This window comes from Schistocerca gregaria, chromosome 3, assembly GCF_023897955.1.
Source record: "Schistocerca gregaria isolate iqSchGreg1 chromosome 3, iqSchGreg1.2, whole genome shotgun sequence".
NCBI classification, from domain to species: domain Eukaryota; kingdom Metazoa; phylum Arthropoda; class Insecta; order Orthoptera; family Acrididae; genus Schistocerca; species Schistocerca gregaria.
In genome coordinates, this window is record NC_064922.1 from 716,384,050 (window position 1) to 716,406,684 (window position 22,635).

At 44.0% G+C, this 22,635-nt stretch overlaps 1 non-coding gene across 1 annotated transcript; it reads left to right on the forward strand.

The window, feature by feature from the left end:
• Positions 1 to 664: 664 nt before the first annotated feature.
• Positions 665 to 739, forward strand: Trnar-gcg (transfer RNA arginine (anticodon GCG)). Its single transcript has one exon. It is a non-coding gene; the product is annotated as a tRNA-Arg (tRNA).
• Positions 740 to 22,635: the final 21,896 nt, after the last annotated feature.

Consider the following 22,635-nt stretch of genomic DNA (forward strand, 5'->3'; position numbering starts at 1 on the left):
TCAATTTTGTTTATTCCATTATGGTGCCATTGATTTTAGTTATTCCAGAATGAGATTTTCACTTTGCAGTGGAGTGTCCGCTGATATGAAACTTACTGGCAGGTTAAAACTGTGTGCCCGACCGAGACTCGAACTCGGGACCTTTGCTTTCGCAGGCAAGTGCTCTACCAAATGAGCTACCGAAGCACGATTCCTGCCCGCTACTCACAGCTTTACTTCTGCCAGTACCTCGTCTTCTACCCTCCAAACTTTACAGAACATCTCCTGCGAACCTTGCAGAACTAGCACTCCTGAAAGAAACGATATTGCGGAGACATGGCTTAGCCACAGCCTGGGGGATGTTTCCAGAATGCGATTTTCACTCTGCAGCGGAGCTCAGTTAGTAGAACTCTTACTTGCAAAAGGCAAAGGTCCCGAGTTCGAGTCTCGGTCGGGCACACAGTTTTAATCTGCCAGGAAGTTTCATATCAGCGCACACTCCACTGCAGAGTGAAAATCTCATTCTGGAAACATCCCCCAGGCTGTGGCTAAGCCATGTCTCCGCAATATCCTTTCTTTCAGGAGTGCTAGTTCTGCAAGGTTCGCAGGAGAGCTTCTGTAAAGTTTGGAAGGTAGGAGAGGAGGTACTGGCAGAAGTAAAGCTGTGAGTACCGGCCGTGAGTCGTGCTTCGGTAGCTCAGTTGGTAGAGCGCTTGCCCGCGAAAAGCAAAGGTCCCGAGTTCGAGTCTCGGTCGGGCACACAGTTTTAATCTGCTAGGAAGTTTCACTTTAGTTATTCTTTAACCTTAAGTGGTGAATTCCAGTCATACATGTTTATTTTTATTAAAAATAAAAACTGATGTTGTAAATGACAAATCATGATGATTGTGGGTCTGCCCTTCCAAGTCTTGTTTTCCTATACCGTCCTATGTTCATTGGTAGCCACAGAGCGTGGTCACATATTTAGATGTTAAACGGAGGGCGAAGTGTCTGCCCTCTTCATTATCATTTGTCGTTTGTGACTTTGAATTTGTTCTGAAGAAGTTTGAAATTGTTTCAGAGAGCCATACATGGACGTGGGACCTAGGGGCTGCTTGGGCCTGTCCTTTCTGAAGAGGGAATATGTCGAATACGAGTTCAGAATAATGAGCATTTCTGTGGAAGGGAGCGCCACCCAGCTCAAGGCCAAATTATGCTCTGCGTTGGACTGTCCGCTTTACACCTCGTTGGACATTGTTGGTGCGGTAGGTGCCGCTACTTCCACTTGTTCTGTCGGCTTGGACGAAGTGAATCGTAGTGTGCAGTTTTTGCAGGGTAGTCAGCCCACCTGTAGACAGTTATGTAGTGTACGAGGGCATCTTTTTCAATTGATTAATCGTCTGCTTAATGTAGGTCATCTTGAGCTTAATAAAGAGCGAAAGGAAACTGTTAGACAGTTGCCTCGTCGGGTAAGAGATCTTCAGGTTAGCGCAAGTACATTGGATTTAGATAGTGAAGCAAGTAGTGTGGAAGGAGAAAGCCCAGTTGTTAATCAGTTATAAGGTTTAGGGCATGTGGATACTCAAGGTTTTTGTAGCCTAGTTTCAGGTTATTTCGTCAAATTGCCTAACCCCATTATGGATTTATTTAAGGACACAGTCCAGATGTCTGTTGGTCAGTGAAATCAAGTTCAGTAGGTGTTGTGGCTTATATCCGTTTTGAACGGAATGCTGATGCCTTACAAAGTTCGGATACTGTCATTCTTTGTTTTTTTTGTCCTTTGACCAAGGGCTTGCTAAGTACATCAAGAGCACGTAAAGTTCTTCAAGAGCAGAGTACCTTGAGGTAGCTGAGGTCTCGTATAGTAGAAAGTAAATTGTCCCCTCAGATTCGGAACCAGCTCGAGCATACATGTTATTGGCAAATTCAAGAATAGACTCAGCCCTTGACTGAGCGTATTCTTATTGTGTCACCGATCAAGGGTGTTTGGAACATACTGGAGGGCATGAGGCTGGAAAACCGTTCACGTCTCATGTTTGCTCAGGAAACTACCACCTCTTCGGAATTTAGCGAATTTGTCTCGTCTATAGATTCCCCGCGTGTTCAGGTATTTTCACCTACCTCGAGTTGACTGGGTCTTAGTGTTGTCATCATCATTTCATTATCATTCATGAAAGTGGCGAGATTGGACTGTGCAAAGGTTGGGAAATTGTACGGGCGCTGATAATCGCGTAGTTGTGCAGCGCCCCACAAACCAGACCTCATCATCATCATCATCACCATTATCACCGTCTATAGAGACATTTAGGTATGCTGATGAGCATCGTGGTCGGGGTTGGGAGTCTCAATCTATCCCACCTGATATAATGTATGTCAACCATTTATTAATTCCTCGACTACCAGAAGTATTTTCGGTGGGGCGCCCATAGTCGCCTGGTGCGCGACTATCCGGCTAGGAGTAGGCCTAGGCCTAACGGCTGACACTCCAGGAGAGGGGTGTCGGCTGTCTTACAAGTAGGCCCCCAGCTCACTGCGCACGTATTCGTGCTGTTAATAAACTTGACCTTCCACAAGTCTGCGCTCTTCTTAATCAAGAACCTCTGTGTGGTTTACTGGATTCCTGAAGCTCAGTGACATTGCTGGATTATAATTGGTATTTAGAGTACCATGATTTGTGTAAGTTTTCTCTCTTACGACCTTTGCCTGAGCGATGTCGTGTTGTCAGTGGGCAAGAGTTGCCTCTAGTGAGGGAGGTGCGCGGGAGTCTATCTACGTGCAGTTTTTCGTGGTCTATTAAGCTGACTCTTGTCAAGAACTTGTCGGTTACACTCTCGATTGGATGTGATTTTATTCAGCGGCCAGGCTCAGATCTTGAGTTTGCTAGTAACACCTTGTAAGTAGGCTGTTTAGGTTTTCTTATTGGTAACGCCACCTCTGTATGAAAATCACTGGCTGTGCTGTGTGCAGTCAGTGGCTGGTTGGCATTGTTGTAATACTCGCCATTGTAGTGTTGGGCAGCTGGACGTTAACAGCGCGTAGCGTTGCGCAGTTGGAGGTGAGCCGCCAGCAGTGGTGGATGTGGGGAGAGAGATGGCGGAGTTTTGAAATTTGTAAGAATGGATGTCATGAACTGATATATATATCATGACTATTAAGGTAAATACATTGTTTGTTCTCTATTAAAATCTTTCATTCGCTAACTATGCCTATCAGTAGTTAGTGCCTTCCGTAGTTTGAATCTTTTATTTAGCTGGCAGTAGTGGCGCTCGCTGTATTGCAGTAATTCGAGTAACGAAGATTTTTGTGAGGTAAGTGATTTGTGAAAGGTATAGGTTAATGTTAGTCAGGGCCATTCTTTTGTAGGGATTTTTGAAAGTCAGATTGCGTTACGCTAAAATTATTGTGTCAATTTAAGCACAATCATGTATAATTGTTCAAAGGGGACTTTTCAACATTTTCTTTTATATTTTGTTCATCTGCGGAAATAGCGCTTTGTTATTGCCGTGTTATTAATAATGTCAACTCACACAGGGTTGGGGAATCTGAATGTGACCTTGGTCACCTTACTAATGGTGAAGCCAACCTGTTAATAGCTGTTTCGGAGCAGTTTTCTGGTGTTCTCACGAATCAGTAGGGAACGACTGATCGGATTCACTATAACATCCGTTTGCTTGATGATATTCCAAGACGAGGTTGATAAAAGAATGATATGCTCCGAGTCGGGGTTATCCGACCCTCCACTTCACGTTATGCTTCATCTATATTTCTAGTCCATAAAAGACAGGATGAGGATGACAGACCAATTATTGATTATAAAGAACTCAATAAGAAGTTTATACTGGAATCAGTCCCCCTTTCCGAACTACAGAACTCTTTTACGTGGTTTGCTGGTGATTGTTTTTTCACGGTGCTTGACCTCAATCAGGCTTACTAGCAGGAACTGTTGGCAGAGGAGTCCAAACATGCCACGGCTTTCTGCACAGATTGGAATTGATATGCGTCTGATAGGCTACCCTTTCGGTCTCACGTCTTTTGGATCATGTTTTGGGGGATCCGAAGTTTGGTTGCGTCTACAGTTATCTTGACGATGTGGTAGAGTAGAATCGCTCCTTTGAAGAAGCTGCAGGTAATCCTGAACTTGTGTTATTGAGGCTTAGTTTTGCTGGGTTAACTGTTGAACCATGTAAAATAACTCTTGCTAGGCAACAGATTTCCTTTCCGAAGCACCTGGTTTCCAGTGACGGCATTAGAATTGATCAAGAACGTACATCTAATGTGAGGTTTCATCCTCCTTAGGATAAGAAAGAAGTGTCCACTTTCATCGGCATGGCCAATTAATTTAGGAAATTTGTTTCTAATTTTGCCCAACTCGCGGCTCCCCTTAATAATTGTATTAGACTTATTGAAAACTAAGACCTGGTATGGCAGATTTTCTCAAGGGATGAAAATCAAAACATTTACAATAACCAGTCTCATTCCTCACATAGTACTCTGCTGATGTGAATAACGACTCGGCTACCATGCGGGCGTTCAGTAAGTAAGAGATCAATAAGTAATGCCACATTTTTTTTCTGAAAGCAGGTTGGTTTTACTTAGGATTCTGGCACACCATATTATTCCACACTCTTTTACCTACAAGTCCTGTTTTTCAATATAATCTGCGTTCAATGCGACAGATCTGGGCTGTAGGGTGAATGAAAAAAAAAACTGTCAGATGAAGTTCTGCGAGCTTCTTTTTGTGACCTCCTCTCAGGTGTACAGACTTGTGTCAGCTCTACCAGCAGAGACGTCCAGTTATTAAGTAAGGTGTCTGATTGTGATCCATCGGCCTCCTAGAACGAGAGTGTCCGACGTTCCAACAGTGCAGGAGTCACAGCTGCGTGCGGCCGGCCGGAACGCGGAAATAGTCTGTCCCACTTAAAGGTTAACACGAGATAAATGCACACGTGGATTAGAGTGCACGTGCACGGTGGATGCTTCTGCGTAAAAGTCAGTAAGAAATAAGCTCTTATGTGAACTGGTAGATGCTAAACCAGTGCTCATGTCTGTAGAAGGACGCTCATGAGAGTGTGAGCTTTGTGAGTCGAAATGGACGACAAAATTTTAAACATAAAAAGGCACACAGTGAAAGAACACTTACCGCAGCCGAACTGTACGTCTGGTTTCAACATGAAGTTAATCCGTGGACAGTCACTGCCTGGTAAAAATTCTGTACGACTTGAGGAGCACTGCCACTTCCGAATAATTAAGCGAGAACTCGGTTGTTGCAGTACGATCCACCGACTTATTTGGCGGTGCGCAGCAGCGATAGCTGCAGTGTATCTAATATTGTCGTCCAGTGTAACTCTGTACGAGTAACTTAACTATTGGAGCTTTAAACGCTTCAACCGACATCAGTGAAAAAAAAAACAACAATGATAAAAAGGCCTTACAGAGACACTCATAGATGCGAACTGTACAGTAGCTCCTGAATTGAGAGCGAGACAGTGAAACTTCTGAAATAATGCACCTCTGACCGCCCGTAAGTAATCTCAACAGTTACAAGTAAAAGTGAGAAAAAAGTCCCCAATATAGGTGGATCATACAAATGTTTTGTAAGCAAGTAATCATTTTATATGTCATTAATGTACTCAAAAGTGCCTTATTAACGGGCAGCCTAACATATTGTTGTCATCGATTAACTCTGATACTGGCCACTGGTCACTCTTTTTGAGCTGTCGAGCGATGCGCTGAGGAGATCTGCAAATACGACTTGATGTTTCCGACCTTTGGCTGCCCGACCAGCCTCATTGCACGTTCTCTGGCTGATTCCTCGTTGGTCGTGGGTCGACGACCGACATCCTGTGCCGTCAATGATCCATCGATATTCACTGAATCTGACATCACGCACTCCAAGCCGTCAAGCTACAAAATGTTAATAATATTCTCTTTAAAACAATAGATATTGAAAGAGTACAATTTCGTATCACACATTACTACATTCATTCGTTACCTGTTCATCAATATACTGAATACAGCACACGAAGCACATGCATCAAAAATCAATTTCTAAAAAATAATACTAATTCTGTACTGTCATCTGTGTTCATTGATTGCATGACTGCTCATTGTATTTTAGTCAATTCAAAGTTAAACCTTACAATGGGTAAAAGATGGGGTTTCAAAGGCTCGATCTGGTTTATAAACACGGTTTTCCGTGATCCATCGAGGTATAACTCAAAGTGTATGATAACAAACGACAAAACGTCGTTGTACTGATGTAACGACCAAACTAAGGCATAATCTTACCGGTAGAAGGCCGCAGTGGCCGAGCGGTTCTAGGGGCTTCAGTTACGGTCACAGGTTCGAATCCTGACTCGGGCGTGGGGTTGGGTTGTTTGGGGAAGGAGACCAGACAGCGAGGTCATCGGTCTCATCGGATCAGGGAAGGACGGGGAAGGAGGCATTTGCCTGGAACGATTTAGGGAAATCACGGAAAACCTAAATCACGATGGCCGGACGCTGGATTGAACCGTCGTCCTGCCGAATGCGAGTCCGGTGTGCTAGCCACTGCACCACCTCGCTCGGTCACTCTGGCATGGATGTGTGTGATGTCCTTAGGTTAGTTAGGTTTAAGTAGTTCTAAGTTATAGGGGACTGATGACCTCAGATGTTAAATCCCATAGTGCTCAGAGCCATTTGAACCATTTACCGGTAGAAGCAGTCTGGGTCTCCAAGACCGAACTAAGTTCGACAAGTGAGGCCGAACATGAATGTTATGCTCATTCTGTTCTCCGATCTTAGCGACGCCGTACACCACGAGTTCTTGACACAATCTCTAATGACAGATAAGGAGTACTACAAGTTCAACAGCATTTGCCGGAAACAATATGAAAAAAAAAACGCCGGAATTAGTGGCGGAACAATTCACGGCTTGGGAACTTATTTAGGCTTCGTTGCTTCTTCGTGAAATTTTGGCCGGAAACAAGGCTTTAATGATACCCCAGACACCATTTGGATATCTAATCACCTAACTTCTTTCTGCTGCCAAAAATAAAGAAAACATTAAATCTTGGTAGTTTTTCATGTATAGACGAGATCAAAAGCCCATCACTGAGAAAGACATAAGCTTTTCCAAAAAGCGAGTTCCACAGGTATTTCTAGTGGAGGAAAAATCACTAGCATGAGTGTAGAATACGTAATGGGAACTATTTTTAAGGCGGTAACACTGATGCAGACGAGTAAAAGAAATTCTTTCCAAAAACTAGGAATTCTTTACATTTTTTTCCAATAAACTTCTCTCACCCTTATTCTTAAAACAGGTACGTCCCTCCATAGAAAAACAAAATTGTCAGATCCCTTTTCGTGATATGTTCTCACAGCAAACTCTCATTTTCCGAATCATCGGTTTTCACGCATAACATTGTTACTTTGTTCAAACAAGAGTGCCACGACATAACATTTTAATGGTCAGTTACTTTTAACAGCAATGGAAGTGAAATTGTAGTTCTCTAAGTATATTATTGGTTCTTCCTAGAATTCGTTACACTTTTCTTTCGATGTTGGAGACAACCCTTCAGATTCTTAGGCTTCATCAGTGTTGTGCTCTCTTTTCGCCCGTCAGTTTTCCCCATACTCATCCACAAATCTAAAGGCATAAAAAGGCAACACGCAGTAACAGAACCTCAGCGTATCTTGTCACGGTAGCATGGTAGCATGTAAAGTAGAGGTAACGCACATATTAAAAGGAGACAGTAATAATAATAATAATTATAATAATAATAACAATAATGGACAAGATAAGAGGGATATCGAAGAAAGTACAGATCTTGATAGGACGTTGTGATCATTGCCCTTTCGATTCAGACGAAAATATATCACTGAAAACATAAAAGAAAATTGGCAGAATATACAGACTGACAAAAGCATCACTGAATACGTGGAATAAAAATCACTCAATACACACAGTTCACACTGAAAATTAGCCCTCCTTTCTGCTGAAAATATACCAATAGATATTCCCCTGTCTGGCTAATTCAGTACTGCTCAAAGCAGCGCACGTTTCATTAATGCTTCGCTTTACAAAATTGGCGCATCATAATGACGCTACTACCCATATAGTAGCTCCGCTGTTGGCTCCCTTCTGTCTCACACGTTTTGTAAATTTTTGCCACTCTGACAAATCCGACGGCACGTATGAGTGAAATGGGCATCGACAAGCCGGCGAAAATTTCAGAGACTTCAGCAGCGAGTCAAATGTGATTTGCATTTAGATACACGTTTTTAACGCTTGGACAAAATCCGTTAGCGCCGGAAAACAGAACCATGTAGCTTTCGAATGTTATACTGCGAATGACGTCGAAAAATAGCGACATGAGATTGTAACGCGATGAAAAATGTAATACTGTTTTACAGGACGGTTACGTAGTGCTCTACATTGTCCTTTCAGGCCTTGCTTAATGTTAGTGTTTTTTTTAACATATCATCGATTCTTTTCCTTACTAAGCAAAACTTGATTATGTTTAGTTTCGCTGTCACACGTTACAACAGGTGAGATAGCTAGGTGTGCACTACATATTACTATGAGAACAGACAGTTGAATAATATTGAATTGGTGTTACAGAAGAAGAATAGTGATAAAGCATGTCGCAGCGAAGTTAAAGTCACTTTCAAACTAAGAAAATGCACCTTTTTGGCACCTTTCTTCGGCAATATATTAGTACAAATGAGCGTTCTCCCTGCAGGATCTGGCGTTGCATTCCTCCGACCACAATGGGGATGAATGATGATGACCAAGACGACAGAACAACACTCAGTCATCTAGGGGCAGGTGAAAATCCGTGAAGCCACCCGGAAACGAACCCGGGACCTCTTGCTCGGGAAGCGAGAACGCTACCGGGAGACCAAGAGCTGCGAATGAATAGTCACCCGTTATAGGAGCTGTTGTACGTATGTATGTACGTGTGTATGCATATACACTGAGGTGATAAAGCCGGCCGGAGTAGCCGAGCGGTTCTAGGCGCTACAGTCTGGGACCGCGCGACGGCTACGGTCGCAGGTTCGAATCCTGCCTCGTGCATTTATGTGTGTAATGTCCTTAGCTTGGTTAGGTTTCAAAAAAAAAATGTTCAAATGGCTCTGAGCACTATGGGACTCAACATCTTAGGTCATAAGTCCCCTAGAACTTAGAACTACTTAAACCTAACTAACCTAAGGACATCACACACACCCATGCCCGAGGCAGGATTCGAACCTGCGACCGTAGCAGTCCTGCGGTTCCGGACTTGGTTAGGTTTAAGTAGTTCTAAGTTATAGTGGACTGATAACCTCAGAACTTAGGTCCCACAGTACTCAGAGCCATTTAAATCAGTTTTTGAGGTGATAAAAGACATGGGATACCTCCTAATATAATATAGGACCTCCTTTTGCCCGTTGCAGTATAGTAGCTGAACTTGCCATGGACTCAACAAATCGTTGGAAGTCCCCTGTTGAAAGATTGAGCCATGCTGCCTCTACCTACAAGCATCCATAATTGCGGAAGTCTTGCCGGTGCATGGACTTTTGCACTAATTGACCTCTCGATCATGCCCCAGAATGTTTGATGGGATTCTGGGTGGCTTAATTATTCGTTCAAATTATCCACAACATACATCAAACCAATCGCGAGCAACTATGACCCGGTGTCATGCACGTTGTCGTCCATAAAAATTCCATCGTTGTTTGAGAACATGAAGGCCATGAATGGCTACAAAAAGTCTACAAGTAGCCGAACATAAGCATTTCTAGTTCATAATCTGTTCAATTTGACCAGAGGACCCAGACCATTCCATGTAAACAGAGCCGACATCATTATGAAACCACCACCAGATTTGAGAGTGTCTTACTGACAATTTTTGTCCATGAGTTTCGTGGGGCCTGCGCCACACTCGAACCATATCATCACCTCTTACCATGTGAAACCGGGACTCATTTCACCAGGACACTATTTTCCATCTTAAGGAGCCCAACTGATATTGTGACGAGCCCAGTAGAGGTGCAGCAGGATATGTACTGTGTAGGACGACATGTTTAACTTACTGTCTGAAGTCCCTGTGTATATGTGCACGATCCACATCTCCTTTGCAATAAATGGATTAATTTGACCCAAACTAGGGACATATGAAACTCCATGTCTGGAAGAAAGCCCTTTTGAAGTAAGAACCAAGCACATCACATAGAGGCGGGTGTGGAGGTGGGGATGAAATGCACGTGGTGTAGAGGCGTAATTCAAAAATATCTGGAGCAGTTTAAACCAAATGTTACACTAGCGTGACTAATTTTTCGTGCTCTTTGTATAAAAATTCTGTGTACTAACACGCTCTATCACCTCCAGGGATGGGGATGGGAATCAGAAACTTTGATATGTGAAAAAAATCTGGCAGTTGGCTATCTGAAAAAAAATACTGTGGCAATAGGACACCCGTAGAACCCCTGTGGCTGAGAGTGTGGGTGGAAAGGAGTGACATGCAAGTGTAATTCAAGACATCATAGAGTAATTTCAACCAAATTTGATAGACACACGACTCATTACTTATGTAGAAGACTGTGGAAGTAAGAGACCCCTACTACTTCTGGGAGTGAAGGTGGGGATGAAAATAACCTTTCGGTATTTCTTTACTGTATTTAATGGCACTCGAGTGGATCGTGTGCTGCCATAGTCCATTAACACCACATTTCGCAGCACTTTCCTAACGGATACGTTCCTTGTACTTCCCACATTGATTTCTGCTGTTATTTCACGCAGTGTAGCTTGTCTCTTAGACTGACAGCTCTACGCAAACACCGGTGCTCTCGGTTGTTAAGTGAAGGCCGTCGTCAGGAGCGTTTTCTGTGGTGAGAGGTAATGCCTGAAATTTGGTATTCTCGACGCACTCTTGACACTGCGAAGCTCGGAATATTTATTTCCCTAACGGTTTCCTAAACGGATTGCCCTGCTTTCAAAGTCTATTAATTTCCGTTTTGCAACCGTAATCACGTAAGAAACCTATTCATACGAAATATCTGGGTTCAAATGACAGCTCCGCCACGCACTGCCCTTTTATATTTTGTGTACACTATACTAACGTGCATATTGCCAGTCCATGACTTTCGTCACCTCACTGTATGTATATATGTATGTATGTTCCACATCTCTTCCTAAACCACTGGACTGATTTTAGACAAACTTTCTACGCATATCGTTTACTGTCTGGAAGAAATCTGGGGGTAAAAACCACCCAATGGGGTGGTGGTGGGAGTGGAAATCTGTGAAGCCCACGACGCAAGAATACCATACTTTAGTCATTCAGTATTTGATAATGATTGCGCTTAAAGACTTAAGAAACTTTACAATTAATTTCATACCCATCCGAAACTTTTTTTCTCAAATGGTCACTACGAAATGATGAAAGGAAAAAAAGTTCGTCGCTTTCCATATTTTCGCTGTTCATGCAGTAAAACTGCCACATCAAGCATGACGTTTCAATGTATTACTTCTGTTGTACTAATTGTATTCGTCACACATTTTACGGACAGAATTTATATATACTACTGGCCATTAAAATTGCTACACCAAGCCGAAATGCAGATGATACACGGGTACTCATTGGACAAATATATTATACTAGAACAGACATGTGATTACCGTTTCACGCAATTTGGGTGCAGAGATCCCTCGGGCCGTAAAAAACGTCCTTGATACGCCTGGGCATTGTATCAGAGCTTGGATGGCGGGTACAGGTACAGCTTTCCATGCAGCTTCAACATGATACCACAGTTCATCAAGAGTAGTGAGTGGCGTATTGTGACGAGCCGGTTGCTCGGCCACCATTCCTCAGACGTTTTCAATTGATGAGAGATCTAGAGAATGTGCTGGCCAGGGCAGCAGTCGAACATTTTCTGTATCCAGAAAGGCCCGTACAGGACCTTCAACATGCGGTCGTGCATCATCCTGCTAAAATGTAGAGTTTCGCAGGGATCGAATGAAGGGTAGAATGGTCCAAATGGCTCTGAACACTATGCGACTTAACTTCTGAGCTCATCAATCGCCTAGAACTTATAAGTAAATAACCTAAGGACATCACACACATCCATGCCCGAGGCAGGATTCGAACCTGCGACCGTAGCGGTAACGCGGTTCCAGACCAAAGCGCCTAGAACCGCACGGCCACAACGGCCGGCTGAAGGTTACAGCCACGGGTCGTAACACATCTGAAATGTAACGTCCATTGTTCAAAGTGTCGTCAATGCGAACAAGAGGGGACAGAGACGTGTAACCAATGGTACCCCATACCAACACGCTGGATGATACGCCAGTATGACGATGACGAATACACGTTTCCGATGTGCGTTCACCGCAATGTCGCCAAACACGGATGCGACCAACATGATGCTGTAAACGTAACCTGGATTCATCCGAAAAAATGACGTTTTGCAATTCGTGCACCCAGATTCGTCGTTGAGTACACCATCGCAGGCGCTGCAGCAACAAGGGTAACCGCAGCCATGTTCTCCGAGCTGATAGTCCATGCTGCTGCAAACGTCGTTGAACTGTTCGCGCAGACGGTTGTTGTCTTGCAAACGTCCCCGTCTGTTGACTCAGGGATCGAGACGTGGCTGCACGATCCGTCACAGCCATGCGGATTAGATGCCTGTCATCTCGACTGCTAGTGATACGAGGCCGTTGGGGTCCAGCACGGCGATCCGTATTACCCTCCTGAACCCATCGATTCCATATTCTGCTGACAGTCATTGGATCTCGACCAACGCTAGCAGCAATGTTGCTATACGATAAACCGCAATCGCGATAGGCTACAGTCCGACCTTTATCAAAGTCGGAAACGTGATGGTACACCTTTCTCCTTACACGAGGATTCACAACAACGTTTCACCAGGCAACGCCGGTCAACTGCTGTTTGTGTATGAGAAATCGGTTGGAAACTTTCCTCATGTCAGCACTTTGTAGGTGTCGCCACCGGCGCCAACCTTGTGTGAATGCTCTGAAAAGCTAATCATTTGCATATCACAGCATCTTATTCCTGTCGGTTAAATTTCGCGTCTGTAGCACGTCATCTTCGTGGTGTAGCAATTTTAATGGCCAGTAGTGTAATTTCTCACCAATATTAAACAGTTTCAACATACTCAGGACTCGAATTGTCCTACTACCACGCTTTTTTAATGTGTTATTCTAAATACTTCGGAAAGCTACCTCGCTTGCTGTTCTATAGTTCAGAATGAAAGACTTCCTTTCGGAATCGTTCCTGGGAGCAAAGTGACCAACACTTAGCAAAGAACCTTTGTTAAAACTGTTTGTACGTAGTACCATTTTACGCAGTTTCCATAGCACAGAGAGCAACTTTGCCCTGAATTAAGCTGATATTTTTTGATAATCTGTCCATGTATTTGTCAAAACGCCTTTAAAAGCCTAAATCAATAGAACAGGATATGTGGTTCTCTTATCTGGAGAGAAAACCAAAGAATGTCAGTGCCTTAGCAGGCTTTGTTCCATTAATATAGAAGAGAACGTGTGTTCTACACCTAAAGCACAAGGTGGGTGTTCGAGAGACGGACTACATTGTTCTGTGCCTGCACACCCCGTCGTATTGATTAGTCCCCATGTACATGTGACCTGTCCTAGCAACTAAAGGCAGTGTTCTATTTTCACTACTCTAGACTGTTGACTTTTCCCTACTTTGTCATTCATTAATGTGTTAACATCAGACCCTTAGTTACGACAGTTATCATTTGAGTAAAGCCATGATTAAATCTCTTTTTATTAATACCCAGATAGCACCTGTACTCTAGCCAGATGTACTACGACTTTTAATTCTATATCTAGCTTTACAGTATCTCTGCGTCTTTATCAATAATCTGTTTTGAAAAGCTCTGGGTAAATCTTTTGTCATGAATAATAAATCGTGTAACTCTTCATCTTGATTAATAGCCAAACTTAGCCTTTTCAGTTAACTGCTTAACTTTGTGCTCAGCTTTAGTCTGAGACATTTGAAGTGAATGGACGTCGATGATAATTGTCTAATTGCTTCTGGTACATTTTTGAAAGGTGTTCTCATTTCCGTAATTTCGCTCGAAACCATTTTAGAATGATTATTTATTTGAGCAGATTGCTCTTGGACTAACAATTTGAAATTAATATCCACCGCAACAGTAAGTGATTCTGACAATTCCGTCAGTGGATCAAATCTTCTACCGTTCGGGAAGTAGCAGCGTTGGATTGAGACTAGTTTTTGGTTCAGTTTCTATAGAATCAGTAGGTACGTGTCCCATGGTCAGCTTAACCACATTACTGTCTCTATAGTAAAAGTCTTCCTCACTATTATTTGCTGACGCCATTGTTTTAGGTTCCACAAATTTGACCATAACATAAGGAGTAGTTAACACTACTTAAATAAATTTATGCACTCCTTGTTTTTATTTATGAAGAACCAAGCGAGTAGTAGGGAGTCGGCGGCATGGGTGAAATTTTGATATTAAATTGATATGCAAATTAATTAAATTGATCAATTAATCATCCCCACGCCGGCCCAACCCCGCCCATCCCCACCCACGACCGTGTCCACCCAGAACCCCAGATGCCATCGCGTGTCTTTCTCAGCCTGCACGTGTGCCCCAGCCGCTCCCCCACCCCCTCTCCTCCTCCACCCCTCCCTCAACTTACCCTATTGGCGGAAAGTACGAATTTTGGCGAGAATTTCGAATCTGGTGGGAATTTCGAATTTTGGCGGGAATTTCTTTGTCCCAGGGCTGTGCTGAAATCCTACCACACTCACCACTTGGGAATTGAGGGGAAATTAAAATTGGCGGTGCCCATTCTGGGACTCAAACCCTGGTGCTCCTGGACGGAAAGCCCAATTGCACCCCCCCCCCCCCACCCCCCATCCCAACACAATTATACCACCATAGGCGTTTGGAACTGTCGGAAAATTAAAAATGGTTGTGCCCTTTCCGGAACTCGAACCCCGATTCTAATGGATGGAAAGCGCAAGTGCACCCCCTAACACGTGGAAACTGTCCAGATGCGGGAAGAAGATTAGGTTAGTGTACTTCATTTATTGTAGTCGGGAAACTGGCGCAAAGATCGATTCTAACTACATAATGAATCACAAAGATTGAGCTCAATTACACAACCATATGGTTAGTGCTATACAAGGATAGCATAAAATGGCAGAACAACTCAAAAAGTGACGACACCATAGAACTGGTGTTATCCTTGTGGGAATAAATTTCGCAATACAATTCGAAACTGGCGACAGACACACTCAAACTTTACCCTACACCTACAAGCTGGGGGAAAAGGCGGGGGTGTAAGGTACTATCTTTATTCTTTTAGGGTGGAAATAGATTCAGCTGATGAGATGCTGTTGTTGGACGTAGAGGAGTTTAAGAAGTGTATTACCTTAAGCATACTGTATGTATCATTGTTTGACGCCAGAGTTAGCTACAGATGGCTGCTCATAAACCATCCTACAGCCCAGGTAATCAAAGCCAATACATGATACCACAAGTGATGGGAAAAAATGCATCACAGATTTAAATACAGTTCGAAATTATAGTGAGAAACCAGCACTCGCAAAGAATTGGTCATAATGCAGCACATTTACTGGGGAAAATCGACGTCCTAAAAGACTGCAGAGGGGGTGGCAGTTGAACGTGCGTTCCTCTCGATGTACAATCACAAACTGCCAAAAACCAACACCTACTCACTTCCACCCCCCCCCCCCCCCGCCTCCCCCTGCCCCTCCCCCCCCCCCTCAGCATTCATCCACCTATCTATGGGAAGGACACATGCCTCTTCAAACGGCCAGATGCTCCGCAGTGTTTCTCGCGCCCCCCGCCGCCCGTTCTTTGCTGTTTTTCAGCCGACCCGCGTACGGCTGCAGGCCCCACCAAACCCCACACAGTCAGTCGCGATATGCGGCATGCGTTTGAGGCAGCGCGCCTTAGCACAAAAGGGAAATTTACAGCCATAGCCCCGCCCATTCGGAGAATGTTCCAGGTGGCCAACCGTACTCAGCTTTCGCCGCCTTAAAGCGACGCTCCTACGCCAACACAGCCGCGTGTTTAGTCAACTAAACAGTAGGAGATAAAAGGACGTCTAGCTCAAGTGCAACTTGTTCGTCTAAAGAACAGTGACACATCCGCCCCTAATGGTTAGGGAGCGCAACTGCGGCGGCGACCTGGCACAGACTAGCAGACTCCCCAATGCCTCCTTAGACCTCTCGTTCTGCGACAGAAAACACTTTCATTTGATAACGCATCTACACACATCAAAAAAAGTTTTGCATCACGTCGGTTCCCAGAGTTCCGCAACCAGTACAGAAAATTGGAATAGAGATCAACATAAATATCATTTCCGCCCATTTTATTGCTCATGAAAACCACGCATTGCATGTTGACACCTTCAGAGGTGGTGGTCCAAATTGCTGTACACACCGGTACCTCTAATACCCACTAGTACGCCCTCTTGCATTGATGTGTGCCTGAATTCGTCGTGGCACACTATCCACAAGTTCATCAAGGCGCTGTTGGTCCAGATTGTCCCACTCCTTAACGGCGATTCAGCGTAGATCCCTCAGAGTAGTTGGTTGATCACTTCGTCCATAAACAGTCCTTTCGAATCCATCTCAGGCATGTTCGACAGGGTTCCTGTCTAGAGAACATGCTGGCCACTCTAGTCGGGCGATGTCGTTATCCTGAAGGAAGTCATTCGCAAGATGTGCACGATGGGGGCGTGAATTGTCATCCATTAAGGAGAATGCCTCACCAATATGCTGCCGAGATGGTTGCAATATCGGTCGGAGGATGGCATTCACGTATCGTACAGCCGTTACGGCGCCTTCCATGACCACCAGCTGCATACGTCGGCCCCACGTAATGCCACCCAAAAACAGCAGGGAACCTCCAACTTGCTGCACTCGCTGGATTAGTGTGTCTAAGGCGGTCAGTCTGACCGGGTTGCCTCCAAACACGTCTCCGACGAGTGTCTGATTGAAGGCATATGCGACACTCATCGGTGAAGAGAACATGATGCCAATCCTTGCGGACCATTTGGCATGTTGTTGAGCCCATCTGTACCTCGCTGCAATATGTCGTGTTTGCAAAGATGGACCTCGCCATGGGCATCAGGAGTAAAGTTGCGCATCATGCATGGTATTGTGCATAGTTTGAATCGTAATACGTCATCTATGGCTGTACCAAAAGCATTATTCAACATGGTGGCACTGCTGTCAGGGTTCCTCCGAGCCAAAATTCGTAGGTAGCTGTCATCCACAGCAGTAGTAGCCCTTCAGGGGCCTGAGCGAGGTATGCCATCTACAGTTCTTATCTTTCTGTATCTCCTCCATGTCGTAACAACATCGCTTTGGTTCACTCCGAGACGACTGGACACTTTCTTAGGTGAGAGCCCTTCCTGGCACAAAATAAGGATGCGGTCGCGATCGAAATGCGGTATTGACAGTCTAGGCATGATTGAACTACAGACAAGACGATCCATGTATCTCCTTCCTGGTGGAATACCTGGAACTGATCGGCTGTCGGACCTCTCTCCCCCCCCCCCCTCCCCCACCCGCCCCCAAAATGGTTCAAATGACTCTGAGCACTATGGGACAACTTCTGAGGCCATCAGTCCCCTAGAACTTAGAATTACTTAAACCTAACTAACCTAAGGACATTACATACATCCATGCCCGAGGCAGGATTCGAACCTGCGACCGTGGCGGTCGCGCGGTTCGTGACTGTAGCGCCTTGAACCGCTCGGCCACAATGCCCCCCCCCTCCCCCTAATACACACTGCTCATGCATGGTTATTTACATGCTTGATAGTGTTTAGTGACTTCTCTAAACGGTTAAAGGGATTGTGTCTGTGATACAATATCCACAGTCAACGTCTATCTTCAGGAGCCTTGGGAACCTGGGTGGTTCAAAACTTTTTTGATGTGTTTATAATCAAGCATGTATTAGAAAACGCCCGTAATACATGTCCTCCTTCCACGATAATAGGCAAATTTCATGTTCTTTTAGTTTTATGAGCAAAATCGGTATAGTTTTTATATTCGACTGCATCGCATCTCATTATTTTGTGACGTCCACCGAAGTGTGCACCCACCGATCACGAAAGATTATCGGAGACATGCCCACCCTGCGTAAAATCGGGAAACAAACTTCAACTATTTTGATGCAAGAACTACCGATCACTGCAGAATGTCCTCACTATTTCGAAACCGTCATCAGAGTAAAGGAAAAGAGTGAATGAAAACTCCAAAGGAAAAAAAACCTATATTAATCAATTTCTTCCAGCTACTTGAACAAATTACACGACCTAAGAGCGTCTCTTGCGTTCAGTGTCTGTAAATAAACTGTCATGCACGTGAAATTACATTAGAGAATACAACCTTTCATGCCATTTGCTCACACGTCGGAAAAAACACAATCATTTTATATTCGACAACAACAATGCGATAAGGACTGATGACCTTAGCTGTTAAGTCCCATAAGATTTCACACACATTTGAACATTTTTGAAGAATGCGATGCCATATGATACTAGCGTTTACGAAACAAATCGCGAGGGCCTGTCTCGCCATGTGCAGGTGGGAGATTGAAATTTCTTTGAAAGATATCGTTGCAACGAAAAAAAAAATGCTTGTCAAGAATCATTCCGTGGTGCCATGTCCATCTCTTCCACCCGCCATGTGGCACGTCATTGATATCAGCTTGATAGACTAATTAATTAAATTGATCTTGAGAGTCACTTTGCATGGCAAATACTTTTTTGTTCAGCAGTCGGATTACACTCGCCTAGTAGGACAACTGGGAATCCATGAAAGGAACACGACTTCCTTTTCGAGGAACGCTACTGAGAAATTACATCTGAAGCTGACCCCAGAGGGATTCTACAGCCCACAACATGCATTTCGCCAAAGGACCGCGCTATTAAAAACTCGATCATAGTGCTTATGTTACCATTACCCTGCATAAAAAGCGGTTTAGAGTCTATGGGAACACGCAGGTCGCTGGTAGTGTTACACTTTCAGGCATAAATGCTGTCCGAAATGCTGTCCACAATTTGGAATCAAGTCTATCCATTCAATCACATATTTGCATTCGAACCTGTAGAGACGTCTTTTAATGATTACAGCCACTGGTGACTCATATTCGTGCCACTCTCGCATATCGAAACGAGTGACGTTTTTTTCTCGAACCTACCTGCTAAGGAGCCCATATACCAACTACTCCAGCACTGTGTTATAGACAGTCGCTCTACAGTTTGTAACAGCTCCTAAGGCTCTGACCTGCCCTCCCTGCAACTTAGTCCATGTGATCGTTCCAATGTAAGTCTGACCTGTACTGAAGTCAGACAGCGCTGTATCTAAGACTTTCTGCATCGTGTGGGGAAACAGACGTGCTGAGTTAATTTGACAGAAGGGCGTTTTGACCATTCGGTGGAAATGGGGACATGTTGTCATGGCTCTGCCTACCATGTACAATGTATAAGACCTGCGTCAAAAGAAGCTTTCCCCTGCAACATGAGGTAGTAGGAGTGATAGTACGAGCAGCTATGAGGCTGTTTCTTGTTGGAAAAATCGGGAAGGCTACACTTCATACATGGCACGGAGGAAGGGCGAAGATTTTGCTACTGCATTGCGACATATCTCCGAACTCCATCCAGGTATGGCAGTCCAAAGGCGATCTGTGTTTCTCAGGGTGCATTCATGTCTGTCCCCCAAACATAGATGGTGATCCCATTAAATATACGTGTATTGGTTCATTAGAACTGATCTTGCACACACCTGTGTAAAGTTTCATCACCTTGTTACGTCTCTTAGTAAAAGACATATCATATGTGGTAAAAAGAGAAAAGGAGTAAATAAAAATTGAACTGGATGATTGTAATTGCATGGACAACGATTGTGTGAACTTTATGTAATAAAAAGAAAGCATTATGTGTCATGTTTTGTTCTTGTATAGAATTATGTACTGTTTTTTATTTTCAGATAATATCTGTGTCGCTCGAGTACTGAAACCGCCACAGACGATACTTATTAAATATCAGACAAAGATGAGAATATGTGACTAGTATAAACATCAATTTCTCTGTAGTCTTCTTGTAGTTACGTGAGTAGGAAGAGCCTGTGACTTTATATTGTACGCTTGCGTAGCATTCTTTTGTCAAGATTGAGAGAAGGACGCCATTAGACATTGATTTATAAAATGTGTTCAAATGTGTGTGAAATCTTATAGGACTTAACTGCTAAGGTCATCATTCCCTAAGCTTACACATTACTTAACCTAAATTGTCCTAAGGACAAAGACACACACCCATGCCAGAGGGAGGACTCGAACCTCCGCCGGGACCAGCCACACAGTCCAGACTGCAGCGACATAGATCGCTCGGCTAAGCCCGCGCGGCATTGATTTGTAAATGTGTGTAATAATTCAATATGTTTAAATGTTTTGAATAGAGTTACTTAGTGAAAACTTGCATTATGATTTGTAATAAGCTTGCCTGGTATTTTATCCCATCCTTGTAAGACATTTTTAGTTATTTAAATATTATTCGTGGTGCAGCGCTGTTCTACGAACGAACGAGCCGCTGCCGCAGTGCACTCAAACTGCATTAAGTGAAACCAATCATACCGCAAAGAAGCGGGCAGGTAATAGTGAACTAAAATGATTTTTTTCAGCTTTCGGAATTGCAGAGCAGAGCAGCAGATTTTATGATGTGTTTTACAGGTTGATGCGGGCTGCTGATAATATATTATTAACAGTGCAAAAAGATAATTTACCTTGATAACATGAAAGAAATCTTGCTTTGCGTAGTCCTGGTCTGGGAAACCTTATAGTAAAAACATCTTTTTCTATGATAATAGTTTCATGTTCTCGTGTTAGTCGTGGTACTTATTGGTGTTTTACTGTTAACAAAAATCCACTGCAAAATTTTGATGTTGAACAATCATTGCGTACTGTAACATCAGTTCTTACGTCGCGAACCACAGTAGAGCAGCGGTTAGCACTCTAACAACACTTTATTCCATAGTCACAGAGCATACAATACAACAGGTCAAAGATACATTGTCCTAAGAGTAAACAGTCTCTCACTTGCCCAAAGTACATCACTCTGTGACATCCTCCCCACCCTGGTCGACCTCCAAAGGTACGTCCAGCTGCACAGTACGACTAATGATGTGACCTTCTGGTGTCCGGAGTATTGTCGTCCTTACCCTGCCGTCTCTTCCTGGTAGTACCTTTTATATCCTGGCCTTCTTCCACATATGTCGAGGACGAAGGTCCTCTTGGATCAGCACGATGTCGCCAGGGCGAAAGGAGATGACTCGTGCCGATGGACGTTTAACTTCATGGTAGTTCCTGAGCTCCAATAGGTATTCTTTAACCCAACAGTTCCAAAAACTGTCACAGAGTTGCTGTCTCAGTCGGAATTCCTTTGTTAAATTGGTGTTTGCTGAAGGCTCTGGTCCCGACGGAATAGTCATAAGTTTTTCTCCCGTCAAAAAAATGGGAAGGTGTGAGTGCATCACAATCATCTCCTGGTGTGATGGGCCTGGAGTTCACCGCGGCTTCAATACTGATCAAGGTGGTGTTCAGTTGTTCCTCAGTGAGCTTTGCGAGTCCCAATACCTTCTGTAGGCAACGCTTTATAGTGCCCACAATTCTTTCCCACCATCCTCCCCACCAAGCCGCCCGGGAGACAATGAATTTCCAAGTAATACCTTGGTGGGCGAGGAACTGATAAGTTTTGTGGTGGTTAATGCCTTCCATAGTTGGGCTAGTTCCATATTCGTGGCGTGGAATGATTTCGCGTTATCTGTATATATCGTGTGGGGTAGTCTGCGTCTTCCGGCGAATCGCTGAAGTGCCATAAGGAACTTGTCCGTTGACAAGTCTGTACAGATTTCGAGGTGTACAGCTCGTGTGGTAGCACATGTGAAAAGTGTGATATATGACTTGTGCGTCTCCTTCCCTACTTTGATGAATAATGGGCCAGCAAAGTCTATTCCGGTTACAGCAAATGGTTTGGCAGGTGAAACTCGTTCAGGTGGCAGCGGTGCTTCGATCTGTTGCCCTCGTGGATTATTCAAGATCTTGCATGCGAGGCATGAGTGTAGGATTCTTTTGATGGCCTGACGAGCTCTAAGGATCCAAAATTCGGTTCGCAGTTCGGATAGTACAGAACGAACACCAAAGTGATGAAGGCGGATGTGTGTCTCTCGAATAATCAATTGTGTGAAGTGGTGGGAACCGTCAAGGAGTACAGGATGTTTTTGTTCCCTAGACCTCCAAGACGTATCAGTCCATCTTCTAGGAAAGGATTGTATCGTGCGATTTTTGACTCTTTTGGCAATTGTAAGTTATTCTGAAGTGCATTTAATTCGCTGGGGAAGGAATCTCTCTGGCCCACTCGAATCCAATACATTTAGGCAGCTGATAATTTGGTGGCTGTAAGTTCTCCTGAAGATTTATTCTTCTGACGTATGTTGTGTAGGAAGCGTAGAGTCCATGCTGTGATACGAACGAGCTTCCAGTATGAGCTGAATTTAAGTAAGTTCAAAAGGCTGGTTGGCGTAGATATGTACAAGACTTGGCTCTGGGTTTTGTTCCTCTTTTCTTCGGGAGGAAGCCGTACCATCGTGGAGTATCGTTTTGCCA